This window comes from Bos javanicus, chromosome 16, assembly GCF_032452875.1.
Source record: "Bos javanicus breed banteng chromosome 16, ARS-OSU_banteng_1.0, whole genome shotgun sequence".
Lineage (NCBI taxonomy): Eukaryota > Metazoa > Chordata > Mammalia > Artiodactyla > Bovidae > Bos > Bos javanicus.
The window spans coordinates 5050479-5069401 of record NC_083883.1 but is presented as its reverse complement, the minus strand read 5'-3'; the positions used below and the strand labels follow the sequence as shown (position 1 = coordinate 5069401).

The 18923-nt window shown below is 41.1% G+C and overlaps 1 long non-coding RNA gene across 1 annotated transcript in view; it reads left to right on the top strand.

Annotated features, from left to right (window-relative positions):
- The window catches only part of LOC133227514 (uncharacterized), a 28084-nt gene that overhangs the window by 8788 nt on the left and 373 nt on the right, over positions 1–18923 (top strand). Inside the window, exon 3 of the long non-coding RNA XR_009729855.1 lies at positions 15413–15552. This is a non-coding gene — a long non-coding RNA (uncharacterized LOC133227514). The remainder of the gene's footprint in view (positions 1–15412; positions 15553–18923) is intronic.

The window sequence follows — 18923 nt, the reverse complement described above, 5'->3', positions numbered from 1 at the left end:
CTACCGCACAATTGCACTCATCTCACATGCTAGTAAAGTAATGCTCAAAATTCTCCAAGCCAGGCTTCAGCAATATGTACACCATGAACTTCCTGATGTTCAAGCTGGTTTTAGAAAAGGCAGAGGAACCAGAGATCAAATTGCCAACATCCACTGGATCATGGAAAAAGCAAGAGAGTTCCAGAAAAACATCTATTTCTGTTTTGTTGACTATGCCAAAGCCTTTGACTGTGTGGATCACAATAAACTGTGGAAAATTCTGAAAGAGATGGGAATACCAGACTACCTGACCTGGCTCTTGAGAAATCTGTATGCAGGTCAGGAAGCAACAGTTAGAACTGGACATGGAACAACAGACTGGTTCCAAATAGTAAAAGGAGTACGTCAAGGCTGTATATTGTCTTCCTGCTTATTTACCTTTTATGCAGGGTACATCATGAGAAACGCTGGACTGGAAGAAGCACAAGCTGGAATCAGGATTGCTGGAAGAAATATCAATAACCTCAGATATGCAGATGACACCACCCTTATGGCAGAAAGTGAAGAGGAACTAAAAAGCCTCTTGATGAAAGTGAAAGAGGAGAGTGAAAAAGTTGGCTTAAAGTTCAACATTCAGAAAACGAAGATCATGGCATCCAGTCCCATCATTTCATGGCAAATAGATGGGGAAACAGCGGAAACAGTGTCAGACTTTATTTTTGGGGGCTCCAAAATCACTGCAGATGGTGATTGCAGCCATGAAATTAAAAGACGCTTACTCCTTGGAAGGAAAGTTATGACCAACCTAGATAGCATATTCAAAAGCAGAGATATTACTTTGCCAACAAAGGTCCGTCTAGTCAAGGCTATGGTTTTTCCTGTGGTCATGTATGGATGTAAGAGTTGGATGGTGAAGAAAGCTGAGCACCGAAGAATCAATGCTTTTGAACTATGGTGTTGGAGAAGACTCTTGAGAGTCCCTTGGACTGCAAGGAGATCCAACCAGTCCATCCTAAAGGAGATCAGCCCTGGGTGTTCTTTGGAAGGACTGATGCTGAAGCTGAAACTCCAGTACTTTGGCCACCTCATGCGAAGAGTTGACTCACTGGAAAAGACCCTGATGCTGGGAGGGATTAGGGGCAGGAGGAGAAGGGGATGACAGAGGATGAGATGGCTGAATGGCATCACCGACTCGATGGACATGAGTTTGAGTGAACTCTGGGAGTTGGTGATGGACAGGGAGGCCTGGCGTGTTGCGATTTATGGAGTTGCAAAGAGTCGGACACAACTGAGCCACTGAACTGAACTGACTGAAGGGAAAAGAAACCTGAATATTCACTGGAAGGACTGATGCTGAAGCTGAAGCTCCAATACTTTGGCCACCTGATGTGAAGAGCCAGTTCACTGGAAAAGACCCTGATCCTGGGAAAGATTAAGGGCAGGGATAAGGGAGTGACAGAGGACGAGATGATTGGATAGCATCACTGACTCAATGGACATGAATCTGAGCAAACTCTGGGAGACAGTGAAAGACAAGCTGGCCTGGTGTGCTGCAGTTCATGGTGTTGCAGAGTAGGAATGACTTGGCAACTTAACAACAAACTGAAAATAAAGTAATTTTTGTCCTAGACCTGTTTGTTTCTGGGTAGGGAAAAAAATAAGGGGCAGGGCTTCCCTGGTGGTTGAGTGGTTAAGAATCCGCCCTGCAATGCCAGGGACTTGGGTTTGGTCCCTGGTCTGGGAAGATCCCACACGCCGTGGAGCAGCTGAGCCTGTGCACCACAACTACTGAGCCAATGCACTAGAGCCCATGAACTGTAACAACTGAGCCTACCTGCTGCAACTAACGAAGCCTGTTCTCCCTGACCTCAACGAGAAGCCATGGCCATGAGAACCTGTGCGCAACGACTAGAGAATAGCTCCTGCCCTCTGCAAATAGAGAAAGTCTCTGCACAGCAATGAAGACTCAGCACAGGCACAAATTAAAACAAATAAATAAAAATAGAGGACAAACTAATATGGATACAGAAATTTATGGAAAGTTTATGGAAAAAGAAATAGAAGAGTTTTATATGTGGTCAGGCTAAGTTTAGAATAAATTTAATTGAGTAAATAAATTTTAGAAATTTTTGTTGTTCAGTTGCTCAGTCGTGTCTGACTCTGCTACCCTATGCATGCTAGGTTTCCCTTCATCATCTTCCAGAGTTTGCTCAAACGCATGTCCATTGAGTCGGTGATGCCATCCAACCATCTCGTCCTCTGTTGTCCTCTTTTCCTCCTGCCTTCAATCTTTCCCAGCATCAGGGTTTTTCCAAATGAGTTAGCTCTTTGCATCACATGGCCAAAGTATTGGAGCTTCAGCTTCAGCATCAGTCCTTCCAATGAATATTCAGGACTGATTTCCTTTAGGATTGATTGGTTTGATCTTACAATCCAAGGGACTCTCAAGAGTCTTCTCCAACACCACAGTTCAAAACCATCAATTCTTTGGCGCTCAGCTTTCTTTATAGTCCAACTCTCACATCCATACATGACCACTGGAAAAACCATAGCTTTGACTATACAGACGTTTGTCAGCAAGGTAATGTCATTGCTTTTTAATATTGTCTAGGATTGTCATAGCTTTTCTTCCAAGCAGCAAGTGTCTTTTAATTTCATGCCTGAAGTCACCATTTGCAGTGATTTTGGAGCCCAGGAAAATAAAGTCTGTCACTGTTTCCATTGTTTCCCCATCTATTTGCCATGAAGTGATGGGACCAAATGCCATGATCTTAGTTTTCTGAATGTTGAATTTTAAGCCAGCTTTTTCACTCTCCTCTTTCACTTTCATCAAGAGACCCTTTAGTTCCTCTTTGCTTTCTGCCATAAGGGGGTGTCATCTGCATATCTGAGGTTATTGATATTTTCCCCAGCCATCTTGATTCCAACTTGTGCTTCATCCAGCCCAGCATTTCTCATGATATACTTTGCATATAAGTTAAATAAGCAGAGTGGCAATATACAGCCTTGACGTAATCCTTTCCCAACTTGGAACCAGTCCTTTGTTCCGTGTCCAGTTCTTACTGTTGCGTCTTGACCTGCATCGTACAGGTTTCTCAGGAGGCAGGTAAGTTGGTCTGGTATTCCCATCTCTTTAAGAATTTTCCGTAGTTTGTTCTGATCCACATAATCAAAGGTTTTAGCATAGTCAGTGAAGCAGAAGTAGATTTTTAAAAAATTCTCTAGCTTTTTCTATGATCCAACAGATGTTTGCAGTTTGATCTCTGGTTTCTCTGTCTTTTCTAAATCCAGCTTGTACATCTGGAAGTTCTCAGTTTACATACTGTTGAAGCTAGTTTGAAGGATTTTGAGCATTACTTTGCTAGCATGTGAAATGAGTGCTATTGTGTGGTAGTTTGAGCATTCGTTGGCATTGCCTTTCTTAGGGATTAGAATGAAAACTGACTTTTTCCAGTCCTGTGGCCACTGCTGAGTTTTCCAAACTTGCTGGCATACTGAGTGCAGCATTTTCACAGCATCATCTTTTAGGATTTGAAATAGCTCAGCTGGAATTCCTCACCTCCACTAGCTTTGTTTGCAGTGAGGCTTCCTAGGGCCCACTTGACTTCACACTCCAGGATGTCTGGCTCTAGGTGAGTAATCATGCCATCGTGGTTAACTGGATCATGAAGATCTTTTTTGTACAGTTCTTCTGTGTATTCTTGCCACCTCGTTTTAATATCTTCTGCTTCTGTTCAGTTTACTTCAGTCACCCAGTCGTGTCTGACTCTCTGCGACCCCATGAATCACAGCACGCCAGGCCTCCCTGTACATCACCAACTCCTGGAGTCTACCCAAACTCAAGTGCATTGAGTATGTGATGCCATCCAGCCATCTCATCCTCTGTCGTCCCCTTCTCCTCCTGCCTCCAATCCCTCCCAGCATCAGGGTCTTTTCCAATGAGTCAGCTCTTTGCATGAGATGGCCAAAGTATTGGAGTTTCAGCCTCAGCATCCATCCTTCCAATGAACACCCAGGACTGGTCTCCTTTAGGATGGACTGGTCGGATCTCCTTGCAATCCAAGGGACTCTCAAGAGTCTTCTCCAACACCACAGTTCAAAAGCATCAATTCTTCATCGCTCAGCTTTCTTCACAGTCCAACTCTCACATCCATACATGACCACTAGAAAAACCACAGCCTTGACTAGACGGACCTTTGTTGGAAAAGTAATGTCTCTACTTTTTAACATGCTGTCTAGGTTGGTTGAGCTTCCCTGGTGGCTCAGATGGTAAAGCGTCTGCTTGCAATGCGGGAGACCTGGGTTCAATCCCTGGGTTGGGAAGATCTCCTGGAGAAGGAAATGGCAACCCACTCCAGTATTCTTGCCTGGAGAATCCCATGGAGGTTGGTCATGACTTTCCTTCCAAGGAATAAGCGTCTTTTAATTTCATGGCTGCAATCACCATCTGCTTCTGTTAGGTCCATACCATTTCTGTTCTTTATTGAGCCTATCTTTGCATGAAATGTTTCCTTGGTATCCCTAATTTTCTTGAAGAGATTTCTAGTCTTTCCCATTCTATTGTTTTCCTCTATTTGCACTGATCACTGAGGAAGGCTTTTTTATCTCTCCTTGCTGTTCTTTGGAAGTCTGCATTCAGATGGGTATATCTTTCATTTTCTTTTTTGCCATTTGCTTGTCTTCTTTTCTAAGCTATCTGTAAGGCCTCCTCAAACAGTCATTTTGCCTTTTTGCATTTATTCTCCTTGGGGTTGGTTTTGATCACCGCCTCCTGTTCAGTGTTACGAAACTCTGTCCATAGCTCATCAGGCACTCTATCAGATCTAATCCCCTGAATCTACTTGTTACGTCCACTGTATAATTGTAGGGGATTTGATTTAGGTCTTACCTGAATGACTTAGTGATTTTCCCTATTTCAATTTAAATCTGAATTTTGACAAACGTGGTCCACTGCAGAAGGGAATGGCAAACCACTTCAGCATTCTTGAGAACACCATGAACTGTATGAAAAGGCAAAAAGATATGACACTGAAAGATGAACTCCCCAGGTTGGTAGGTGCTCAGTATGTTACTGGAGAAGAGCAGAGAAATAGCTCCAGAAGGAATGAAGAGGCTGAGCCAATGTGGAAACAACACTCAGTTGTGGATGTGTCTGGTGGTGAAAGTAAAGTCCAGTGCTATAAAGAACAGAATTGCATAGGAATCTGGAATGTTAGGTCCATGAATCAAGGTAAATTGGAAGTGGTCAAACAGGAGATAACAAGCATGAACATCGATATTTTAGGAATCAGTGAACTAAAATGGACTTGAAAGGACAAATTTAATTCAGATGATCATTATATCTACTACAGTGGGCAAGAATCCCTTAGAAGAAATGGAATAACTCTCGTAGTCAACAAAAGAGTCTGAAATACAGTACTTGGGTGCAATCTGAAAAACAACAGAATGATCTCAGTTCTTTCCAAAGCAAACCATTCAGTATGATAGTAATCCAAGTCTGTGCCACAACCACTAATGCCGAAGTAGCTGAAATTGAATAGTTTTATGAAGACCTACAAGAACTTCTAGAATTAACACCAAGAAAAAAAGATGTCCTTTTCATCAGAGAGGACTAGAATGCAATAGTAGAAAGTCAAGAGATACCTAGAGTAACAGGCAAATTTGGCCTTGGAGTACAAAATGAAGCTGGGAAAAGGCTAACGGAGTTTTGCCAAGAGAACACACTGGTCATAGCAAGCACCCTCTTCCAATAACACAAGAGAAGACTCTACATATGGACATCACCAGATGGTCAATACCAAAATCAGATTAATCATTTTCTTTGCAGACAAAGATGGAGATGCTCTATACGGTCAGCAAAAACGACACCGGGAGCTGACTGTGGCTCAGATCATGAACTCCTTATTGCAAATTTTATAAATAAGCTGGTGCAAAACCTGAATTTAGTTTTTATCTTTATTGGCATCAAAGTTTTCCTAAAATGTTGATCCCCTTTTGGCTACAAACTGTAAAGTTTCTTTTACCTTTAATTTGTAATCTGTTATAACTTTGTGTAATTGCCTTTGAAATATTTATTGTCACTGGTTAAGTGGATAAATATTATTCCACAGTGACAGCTGATCTCATATGACCAAATGTTTTAAAACTTTAAAAAAATTTTTTGACAAATGGCCCAAATCAAATTCTAATGAAGTTCCTTTGACCTCTAGCTAAACTTTGGGATGTTTTGAAGGGCCCCTGAAGCATCCTAAAAGCGATATTAAACTAATCAGGTTCATTTGGTATGTTAAATTACATAGGATGTATTGTCAAATGAGTAATATGTCTTCTTAGGTTGTATTATGGGTAAATGTTATTAATATACATATTCTAGAAATTGCATGGAATTCTTAAAAATCTGGTATGTCCTGGTAAAATTTATCAGTCATAATTCTGATTATTTTCTGAAAATGTTAAAATGTCACAGTAGTAATGAAGTTTCTTTGTCTATTGCATTGTAATCAGGATTTTAACTGTGCCTTCTTAAGTGTTTTGTCATTTACAGACAGTTATTGTTTTATACTTATGCCTTTGCAAACATGCTTCCTCTTCACAGAGATTCATAGCAAGGACTTTTTGACAAGTACAGGTTTCTGATAACTTTCAGATCACACTGCCAAACTGGGTAAGAATTTAAAACATTCTAGGCGGGCCTTAGAAAGCATCACTACGAACAAAGCTAGTGGAGGTGATGGAATTCCAGTTGAGCTATTCCAAATCCTGAAAGATGATGCTGTGAAAGTGGGCACTCAATATGCCAGCAAATTTGGAAAACTCAGCAGTGGCCACAGGACTGGAAAAGGTCAGTTTTCATTCCAATCCCAAAGAAAGGCAATGCCAAAGAATGCTCAAACTACCGCACAATTGCACTCATCTCACACGCTAGTAAAGTAATGCTCAAAATTCTCCAAGCCAGGCTTCAGCAATATGTGCACCGTGAACTTCCTGATGTTCAAGCTGGTTTTAGAAAAGGCAGAGGAACCAGAGATCAAATTGCCAACATCCACTGGATCATGGAAAAAGCAAGAGAGTTCCAGAAAAACATCTATTTCTGCTTTATTGACTATGCCAAAGCCTTTGACTGTGTGGATCACAATAAACTGTGGAAAATTCTGAAAGAGATGGGAATACCAGACCACCTGATCTGCCTCTTGAGGAATCTGTATGCAGGTCAGGAAGCAACAGTTAGAACTGGACATGGAACAACAGACTGGTTCCAAATAGGAAAAGGAGTTCGTCAAGGCTGTATATTGTTACCCTGTTTATTTAACGTCTATGCAGAGTACATCATGAGAAAAGCTGGACTGGAAGAAGCACAAGCTGGAATCAAGATTGCCAGAAGAAATATCAATAACCTCAGATATGCAGATGACACCACCCTTATGGCAGAAAGTGAAGAGGAACTAAAAAGCCTCTTGATGAAAGTGAAAGTGGAAAGTGAAAAAGTTGGCTTAAAGCTCAACATTCAGAAAACAAAGATCACGGCATCCAGTCACATCACTTCATGGGAAATAGATGGGGAAACAGTGGAAACAGTGGCAGACCTTATTTTTGGGGCTCCAAAATCACTGCAGATGGTGACTGCAGCCATGAAATTAAAAGACGCTCACTCCTTGGAAGGAAAGTTATGACCAACCTAGATAGCATATTCAAAAGCAGAGACATTACTTTGCGAACAAAGGTCTGTCTAGTCAAGGCTATGGTTTTTCTTGTGGTCATGTATGGATGTGAGAGTTGGACTGTGAAGAAGGCTGAGCACCGAAGAATTGATGCTTTTGAACTGTGGTGTTGGAGAAGACTCTTGAGAGTCCCTTGGACTGCAAGGAGATCCAACCAATCCATTCTGAAGGAGATCAGCCCTGGGATTTCTTTGGAAGGAATGATGCTAAAGCTGAAACTCCAGTACTTTGGCCACCTCATGCGAAGAGTTGACTCATTGGAAAAGACTCTGATGCTGGGAGGGATTGGGGCAGGAGGAGAAGGGGACAACAGAGGATGAGATGGCTGGATGGCATCACTGACTCGGTGGACGTGAGTTTGAGTGAACTCTGGGAGTTGGTGATGGACAGGGAGGCCTGGCATGCTGCAATTCATGGAGTCGCAGAGTTAGACATGACTGAGCAACTGAACTGAACTGACCTTTGTAAACAGAATTGAAACATTTATCTTTTCTCTTTACCTGAGCCCTCCAGAAATTGGAAACTCATAGGTTCCCAATAGCCTTATCAGGTGAATGAGGAAGGCAACCTCCTGGCTGGTGATATTTTGGGAACCTTGAAAAGGGAGGAATTCACCCAAATTTGTAAAGCAAAGTCTGTGATAAACCTTTGGCATGGCTTTCCTTGCCCTGAGAGACCTTTAAAAAAGTTCAGTCTGAAACTCTTTATGAACATTTCCTAACAGTCAATTTAAAAGAGCCTATTACATCAATTACACTTATATAAGTAATCAGACAAAGTTTATTAAAAGCAGATTTAATATACAAACAAATTCGTCTCAATTTAGCTATATTTGGTAAAAATGAGGGCAATTATAGAGAGAAAAGAGCAGGTTTTAGTGGATATTAAATTCTGGTTTTGTTAACAGATGACAATACAAAAAAAGAAAACTACAGGCCAATATCCTTGATGAACATAGATGCAAAAATTCTCAACAAAATTTGAGCAAGCAGAATTAAGCAACACATCAAAAAGCTCACACACCATGATCAAGTTGGGTTTATTCCAGGGATGCAAGGATTCTTCAATATATGCAAATCAATCAATGTGATACACCATATTAACAAATTGAATCATAAAAACCATATGATAATCTCAATAGAGGATTTCTTTGGAAGGAATGATGCTAAAGCTGAAACTCCAGTACTTTGGCCACCTCATGCAAAGAGTTGACTCATTGGAAAAGACTCTGATGCTGGGAGGGATTGGGGGCAGGAGGAGAAGGGGACGACAGAGGATGAGATGGCTGGATGGCATCACTGACTCGGTGGATGTGAGTCTGGGTGAAGTCTGGGAGTTGGTGATGGACAGCCTGGCGTGCTGCGATTCATGGGGTCGCAAAAAGTCGGACATGACTGAGCGACTGAACTGAACTAAACTGAATCTCAATAGATGCAGAAAAAGCCTTTCACAAAATTCAGCACCCATTTATGATTAAAACTCTTCAAAAAAATGTGCATAGAAGGAACCTACCTCAACCTAGTAAAGGCCGTATATGATAAGCCTATAGCACAGATTATATTCTCAATGGTGAAAAACTGAAAACATTCCCCCTAAGATCAGGAACAAGACAAGGGTGTCCACTTTCACCACTATTATTCAACATAGTTCTGGAAGTCCTAGCTACAGCAATCAGAGAAGAAAAAGAAATACAGGGAATCCAGATCAGGAAATAAGTAAAGCTCTCACTGTTTGCAGATGACATACTGTACATAGAAAACCCTAAAGACAGTATCAGAAAACTACTAGAGCTAATCAGTGAATTTAGCAAAGTTGTAGGATACAAAATCAATACACAGAAATCACTTGCATTTCTATATACTAACAATGAAAAATCAGAGAAATTAAGGAATTAATCCCATTCACCATTGCAACAAAAAGAATTAAATACCTAGGAATAAACTTACTTAAGGAGACAAAAGAAATGTACACAGAAAATTATAAGACACTAATGAAAGAAATCAAAGATGACATAAACAGATGGAGGGATATTCCATGTTCCTGGGTAGGAAGCATCAATATTGTGAAAATGACTATACTACCAAATGCAACCTAGAGATTCAATGCAATCCCTATCAAATTACCAATGGCATTTTTCACAGAGCTAGAACAAAAAATTTCACAATTCATATGGAAACACAAAAGACCCCAAATAGCCAAAGCAGTCTTGAGAAAGAAGAATGGAGCTGGAGGAATCAACCTTCCTGACTTCAGCTTATACTACAAAGCTACAGTCATCAAGACAGTATAGCACTGGCACAAAAACAGAAGTATAGACCAATGGAACAAGACAGAGAGCCCAGAAATAAACCCATGCACTTACGGGTACTTTATTTTTGACAAAGGAGGCAAGAATATACAATGGGGTAAAGACAGCCTCTTCAATAAATGGTGCTGGGAAGACTGGACAGTTCCATGTAAAAGAATGAAATTAGAACACTTCCTAACACCATACATAAACTCAAAATGGATTAAAGACCTAAATGTAAGACCAGAAACTATAAAACTCTTAGAGGAAAACATAGGCAGAGCACTCGATGACATAAACCAAAGATCTGCTATGACTCACCTCCTAGAGTAACAGAAATAAAAACAAAAGTAAACTAGTGGGACCTGATTAAACTCAAAAGCTTTTGCACAGCAAAGGAAACTCTAAGCAAGGTGAAAAGACAACCCTCAGAATTGGAAAAAAATAATAGCAAATGAAACAACTGACAAAGGAATAATTTCCAAAATATACAAACAGCTCATATAGCTCAATGCCAGAAAAACAAACAACCTAATCAGAAAGTGGGAAAAAGACCTAAACAGACTTTTCTCCAAAGAAGATATAGGATGGCTAACAACACATGAAAAGATTTTCAGCGTCACTCATTATTAGAGAAATGCAAATCAAAACTACAGTGAGATATCACCTCACACCAGTCAGAATGGCCAACATCAAAAAGTCTACAAACAATAAATGCTGGAGAGGGTGTGGAGAAGAGGGAACCCTCTTGCATTGTTGGTGGGAATGTAAACTGATACAGCCACTATGGAAGATGGTATGAAGATTCCTTAAAAACTAGGAATAAAACCACCATGTGACCCAGCAATCCCAGTCCTAGGTATATACCCTGAGGAAACCAAAATTGAAAAAGACACATGTATCCCACTGTTCATTGCAGCACTATTTACAATAGCTAGAACATGGAAGCAACCTAGATGTCCATTGACAGATGCATGGATAAAGAAGCTGTGGCACATATACACAATGGAATATTACTCAGCCACAAAAAGGAATGCATTTGAATCAGTTCGGATGAGGTGGATGAACCTAGAACCTGTTATACAGAGTGAAGTGAGTCAGAAAGAGAAAGATAAATGTAGTATTCTAATGCATATACACAGAATCTAGAAAAATGGTACTGAAGAATTTATTTACAGGGCAGCAATGGAGAAACAGACATAGAGAACAGACTTATGGACATGGGGAGAGGCCAGGAGAGGGTAAGATGTACGGAGAGAGTAACATGGAAACTTACATTACCATATATAAAACAGATAGGCAACGGGAATTTGCTGTATGACTCGGGAAACCCTGTGTTCTGTGTCAACCTAGAGGTGTGGGATGGGGAGGGAGATAGGAGGGAGATTCAAAAGGGAGGGGATATATGTAACTTCTGTCTGATTCATGTTGAAGTTTGACAGAAAACAACAAAATTCTGTAAAGCAATTATCTTTCAATAAAAAAAATTCTGGTTTTGTTAATTTATCTCTGTACTTACTGCCTAAGACTCAGTTCCAAGTCAGTTCCTTACTGTTATATTATTGTAAAATAAAAGGACATTCTAATTTGTTTCTGAAGCTTATCTCAGTAATCTATCTTTGGATGAAGATCAGATGCATCATGACCTTCAGCCAGAGATTATGCATGCTGGAAAAGACATCATTTAAAAAGCAAGAGAGTGCCAGAAAAACATCTATTTCTGCTTTATTGACTATGCCAAAGCCTTTGACTGTGTGGATCACAATAAACCGGAAAATTCTGAAAGAGATGGGAATACCAGTCCACCTGACCCACCTCTTGAAAAACCTGTATGCAGGTCAAGAAGCAACAGTTAGAACTGGACATGGAACAACAGACTGGTTCCAATAGGAAAAGGAGCACATCAAGGCTGTATATTGTCACCCTGCTTATTTAACTTATATGCAGAGCACATCATGAGAAACGCTGGGCTGGAAGAAGCACAAGCTGGAAGCAAGACTGCCGGGAGAAATATCAATAACCTCAGATATGCAGATGACACCACCCTTATGGCAGAAAGTGAAGAAGAACTAAAGAGCCTCTTGATGAAAGTGAAAGAGGAGAGTGAAAAAGTTGGCTTAAAACTTGACCTTCAGAAAACGAAGATCATGGCATCTGGTCTCATCACTTCATGGTAAATAGATGGGGAAACAGTGGAAACAGAGGTGGAGTTTATTTGGGGGGGCTCCAAAATCACTGCAGATGGAGATTGCAGCCATGAAATTAAAAGACGCTTACTCCTTGGAAGGAAAGTTATGATCAACTTAGCATATTAAAAAGAAAAGACACTACTTTGCCAACAAAGCCATCTAGTCAAAGCTATGGTTTTTCCAGTGGTCATGTATGGATGTGAGAGTTGGACTATAAAGAAAGCTGAGCGCCGAAGAATTGATGCTTTTGAACTGTGGTGTTGGAGAAGACTCTTGAGAGTCCCTTGGACTGCAAGGAGATCCAACCAGTCCATCCTAAAGGAGATCAGTCCTGGGTGTTCACTGGAAGGACTGATGCTGAAGCTGAAACTCCAATACTTTGGCCACCTCATATGAAGGTTGACTCATTGGAAAAGACCCTGATGCTGGGAGGGATTGGAGGCAGGAGGAGAAGGGGACGACAGAGGATGAGATGGCTGGATGGCATCACCGACTCAATGGACATGGGTCTGGGTAAACTCCAGGAGTTGGTGATGGACAGGGAGGCCTGGCGTGCTGCGGTTCACGGGGTCGCAAAGAGTCGGACATGACTGAGCGACTGAACTGAACGGACTATTTCCAACCTAGATGGAAAGACCTTTATCAGGTACTCTGTACTCTTACCTAGCTCAGACACAGTGAAACTTAAGGAAATTGCCTCTTGGACCAATGTTTCCACTAAGAAAGGGCCCCTGCACTGCACTGGCCTATAGAAAGGACTGCTGACCTTAAAATCACCTTAAAACAGGACTCAAGTGGAGGAGAAACTACCAGACCAGAATGAGAAGAAGATGACATCTGAAGCAGACAGCTGACCCAAGGTTCTGGACCAGGCCTGGATACCAATTACTCTGATAATTGCTCATACCTTTGCTTATGAACCAAACATATTTCAGTCTCCTGCAGAGTTTGAATTTAACCTAATTGTTTGGTTTATGATCAACTACTTATACCCTACTTTAGTGGATTTCTCCACTCGAAGGTTCCAACTGGGTGACCCTTAGGAAAATTTATTCTAGAATAAAGAAATTATAGTTCTCTTTAGGCCAGTATTGATATTACTAAGTGGGACCCCCTCACCTGGCCAATTAATAATAACTGCTCTGACTCCTACTATAAAAATGAATTTTCTTTTAGGATCACTCAAGCTCAATCAGAATACGGAGTCAAATCTCAGTCAAAAACTATAACCTCCTGTTTTTATTAGAAGGAACCTCCCACAACTGCAGTATATATTTATGTGGTTAACACCAGGCTATGGACATTTAAATTTAAAGGCTCCTGTATGTCAGGAACAATTAAATCATACAAAGGATAATCAGCTAACAGCAGTAGGGAATTGGGTTGGGTGCCTTATGGGCAATGCCAGTATATAACTTCCCTTAAAAATAAGGACTGGCACAGAACAGACTAAGTCAGATGACCTGGGAATATACTGGCTGCACCTAATAGAAGTTCTTGGCTTAAATTCTTACTTGTAACCTTACTATTACTACTATCATTTGTATTTTTCCTGTTTTACAAAATTGTTGTTTTTGCATTACCAAATGTGTGTGACTGAGTGTTTGATAAAATGATGACCAGGGGACTAGAAGCAGTTGACCAGATAGATAGTTCTATACTAGATCAATGGTTATATAGTGTAACTCTAGATGTGAGAAAAAGCAACGAGGGGGCATCGTGTCCTGGACCACAATAGACTAGTAAGACTGTCTTGTGATTCAGAGACATTTGACTATATTAGTAGCGCCTGGCCTGGTAATAGCACATTGAGTTTGCATGTTGAGAGCCTCACCTGACCTAGGAATAATCGTTCCTTAACACTGTGGGACAAAATAGTCACTAGATGTCTCCCAAACCACGGTCAAATTTATGACCATGATCGGACGCTGCCAACTAAAACTTATCACCTGCCATCTGGCACCGCAAGAATGAGGCCACTGTAGTTGCTGCCCTGCGGCTTACCCTGAAAGGGGTTCAGGGTGGAAATCAGGGGTGAGGCACTGTGCTCTGAGAAAAACTGGCAGAACAGGCATTCATTTAGTTAGATATTTTCAGGAGAAGGTTTTACAAGCCCAATTTCTTGCATCTTCTCATATCTTCTCAAAAGGAAACATATGTTTCTTGTTACTAACAGCAAACTTCTGCCAAAATGTGTACTTGATTACATGAATCCCTCTTTACCATCATCATATATATACTCTTCTCCCCCCTTACCACTTCAGAGCAGTCCCTCAGAGTTATCACAGAAGCTGTCTCCTGGGATATAGTTTTCATTTTGTCCCAGATAAAACTTAATCACAACTATCACAGTATGTTTCTTTTTTTTCCCCCAGTGGTGAACTAGAATCCAAACCTTGGTCTGCTTGATTCTAAAGCTCAGTCCTTTGGCTACCTAAGCTCTCAGAGCCTGTCAAGGTAACCCAAACTTGATCACTGGATCCTTTGAATTGTGTGACAGTTTCCCTTGGTATAAAATTCCCAAATGCGGTGGACAGAATACTGTCTTCCAAATATGTCCGTGTTCTGATCCCCAGAACCTGTCAGTAAGTCACCTTATATGGCAAAAGGGACTTTGAAATGTTATTAAGGATCTTAAATTAGGGAAATTATCCTAAATTATCAGGATGGGCCCGCTGTAATCACAAGCATCTTATAATATGGAAGAGGGAGGCAGGAGGGTTAGAAAAGAAGATGTAACAACGGAAGCAGAAGTGGGGGGAGGGATGGGATATACGATGCTTGTTTTCGGTCTTAAAGCTCGAGGAAGGAGACACAAATCAAGGAATAAAAGTGGCCTCTAGAAGCTGAAAAAAGCAAGGGAACAGATTCCCATAAAGCCTTCAGAAAGAAGACAGCTCTGCCAATAACTTGATTTTAGGACTTCTGGCCTTCAGAACTGTAAGATATTACATCTGTGTTGTTCTAACCCACTAAGTTTTTGGTAATTTGTTACATTAAAGCTTAAGAAGCTTGAGTACTATGGTAAATTAAACACAGCCACATATTCTTTGCAGCTGCTCCCATTAGGTGGTGAAGAGTAGTTTCCCAGCTCCTGACTCTGGCTAGCCATGTGACTTGCTGTGACCAATAGAATGCAACAAAATTGGTCTTGTGTGGTTATGAGTTTAGGCCTCAGAGACCTCACAGTTTCTTTTTTTTCTCCTTTTCTTCCTTCCTTCTTGCTCTCTCTCATTCAGATGCTGCCACCATGTGGACAAATCTGAGCTAGATTAGTGGAGAATCCTCAGCCAACATCAACTGCTAGCAAGAGAGGAAATGAGTTGACAGATGATAGCAGCCCCATCAGGATCCCAAGCAAAGCGAACAGAAAAACCAGGTCAGCAGCGCCTCGAGGACTGTGAAGGTAACCCAACACAGTTATTGTTATTTTAAGCTACTAAATTTTGGGGTGCTGCAACAGATAAATGTTATGGGTACTTTTGAAAAACATCAATTCCTGCCTATCCTCCATTTCTCTAGATAGTGTGATCAAGAATTTCTTGGTAAGGAGCTCCATTAATATGTTTGTGGTGGCTGTTGTTCATCAATAAAGTTTGGAACTCACTAGTGTAGACCTTGGAGACCAAGTCCTACTGAGTTACCTGGACCTCTGAAGCCCACTAAACCTGCTCCATTCACGGCACCTGGGCCAAGGAAACTTGCTCTCTGTCACCTAGTGTACAGGTCAGGGCTTCTTCTATTGCAAATATAAAAAACCCAACTAGAACTGCTTAAAGAAAATGTCTTATAAACATTTGAAAATAATTTTTAAAAGCAATAGGGCTAAATTCAGGCATGGCGTGTGCCTGTTCCCTCCTTATTGCTTGTCTCCACACTGGCTTCATTCTCAGGCTGCCTAGTGGCACTTCCAGGATCGACTTAGTGGAAAAGCTCTCTCAGTAGTCTCCACGAAGTCTAACTGTATGTTGTTGGCTTTGATTGGCTCCATTCTTGAACCAAATCTCTGACTAGGAAAATGCAATGCTGTAATTGGTCAGGCTGGAGCCACCTGGAGCCAAAAGCAGTGTCATCTGAAGTACATAGGACAAGGAGTTAGGGAGATAGCAATTCTCCAGAGAAAAACCGCTAGAGCAGGTTCCAGGAAAGGCATGAATGGATGTTGGGCAGCAAAACCCACTGATATTTGCTATAGCTGGACATGGAGATCAGATTTTCTGATGTCACTTAAATCCTGAAAATTTGCACTGGGTCACCTAGCTACTGGAAATCTTCACCTTCCCAGATCTCAAATGTCTGGATGCCAGGCTGTGCAATTCATCTCGGCCGTCACGTGAATGAGGCAGGCAGGTTGCCCTCTCCATCAAAAATGCACCCCCTTCGTATGCTCTGTAAAACAATTGGTGAAGTATTCCCCATGCGAGATAATTTAATCCCAATGCTAAGGGCCCTATCGATATGTCTCCGTGTTCATAATCCTCTCATTTCATGTATGTCTTTGTATCATAATAAAAGCTGGATTAAGGGAAGTTGTAGTCAAACATTTTCCCAGGGAGTTAATCCACTAGGAAAGTTAAAATTAACTGAAAATGTATGAATGAGAATACTGTTTATATCTGGATTTCTCCAGTGGAGACAACCATATGTGCCTGGAAGAAATACTTGGATAAGTGCCTTGTGGGGACAGTTAGGAGACAAGTGTAAGATTCCCAAAAAAATTCAGAAAAACTGATGATGTCAAAATTGCATTCTAAGGATGCTGGTACTGTTGTCTGCAGGGATTCGAGGTCTTAAAGCTGGAGATCTTCTCTGCCCTTTTCCCTGGCCAGCTCAGTCCCTCTCCTCTAAACAAATAAGCACATATCTAGGTATGAAGGAATTCCAGGTACTTCCACTGGCTTTGATTATAACGATGCATGCATGGGTCTGTCTTACTCCCTAAGACAGGAATTTGTTTTATTGATAATCTTCATATCCCCCCCATCAAGTACAATACCAAGCACATAGGAGGCTCTCAGTAAAGATGACAATGTCGCCAGAATTTTAGAAACCAGTCCCTGATAAATGGAAATCTCCATCTTAAAATCCACTCCTCCTTTCAAAATTGTGCTTGCTGGTCACCTGATGCAGGGAAGTCTTCACTTTTATTTGTTTGCTTGCTTTTTAAGACAAAAGCCTGGTCTTGCTCATGAAGAAACAGTCTTTCTGCAGTAAGACCCCTCAAGGAGCCACAGAGATCACAAAGTATACTTCTGGCGGGCCCTGGAAAGCAGCCTCTTTTCTTCAGGCTTCCTGAGCTCCTGGTGGGTTTCTCCGCTGTTCAGAGAGAGCCCCAGGGCTTGCTCCCTCACCTGAGCTTTTTACATCTGCTGTCCTTCTTGGAAGCAGAAAGCACAAGTGAATCAGGAAATCACAGTTCTCAATAAGGAAAAAGATAACTTTAGAAAACTCCATCTATAATCTGGTTTGTGCTCCTTCACCCTACTGAGTATGAAGGTTAAGAAAGGCTCACAGAGGAAATTCCCTGGCAGTCCAGTGGTCAGGGCTTGGTGCTTTTGCTGAAGGGGCCTGAGTTTGATCCCTGGTTGGGGAACTAATATCCCACAAGCTGTGCTGTGTGGCCAAAAATAGAAAAAAAAAAATAAGGCTCACTGAAGAACAATGTGTCCTCACACCAACATTCCCAGAAGTACCATGGCCCTGGGAACTAGAGAGTAATGGAAAGGAAATATGACTTTTTAAAGCTGACCTCTAAAAAAACGATGAGAACATTTTTGTTTTCCCTGGGATTTGATGATTAGAAGGCAAGCATCATCTTCTCTCATGCAGTCTCTGTTTAAACAAATAGCTTTCTTTGTAGACTGCCTAAGCTTTGCAGGAAATAGCATCAATGTGAATGTGATCCCAAACCCATAGTTTCTACTTCCTGTCCTCCAGATTATGTGCACCAAAATCAGATTTTTTTCAGGTGTCTTTTATAGGCAAAGCCCATTGCTAGGTGCACAGAGGACTCAGATCCATCCACACACCATAATCTGCATGCCCTAGCCCCTTTTTGTTTTTTAGTCCCCAAGAATCAGCTCTCACAGATTCAATCAGTCATTGAACTTATACCTACTATAGGAACTTCCACTCACTTTCCTAGGATAGTCCTTTTTTCTCTGGCTTTACCTGCCTTTCCTAGGCTGGACCTCACAGATTACAAGCATATTCTCACTATATGACAGAATCATAGGTAGGGTACAAATATGTCTCATGCAAGATTTGGGATACAGTGATACAAGAAATTATACATCTGAAATTCAAATTTAACTGGACACCTATTTTTGTTTGCTAAATCTGGCAACCCTACAGGTAGGAATAAAATCTTTATCTGAACTACTTTGGATTAGACTTGAAATCTGATCTTGGAAAAAAATCACCCTCTTCTGCCTTTTACCAAGTAATTACCAAGTAATTCCCCTTTTCTACCTTTTTCCTGGAAACACAAACTCTCACATACATTCAAGTCCATATAATCGTATTCCCCACTTTTTCTATTTTTGGATTTTTTTAGTTACCATTAAGGTAAATTTTACACCCAGTAAATGCACAGATCTTAAGTGTATATTTTGATGAGTTCTGACCAGTTTGTACCCCTGTGAAACACATACCCCAATCAAGATATAGACTGTTTCTATTACCTCAAAAAGTTCCCTTGGGCCCCTTTCCAGTTAATGATGTTGCCTCAGAGACAACTGCCATAGATTA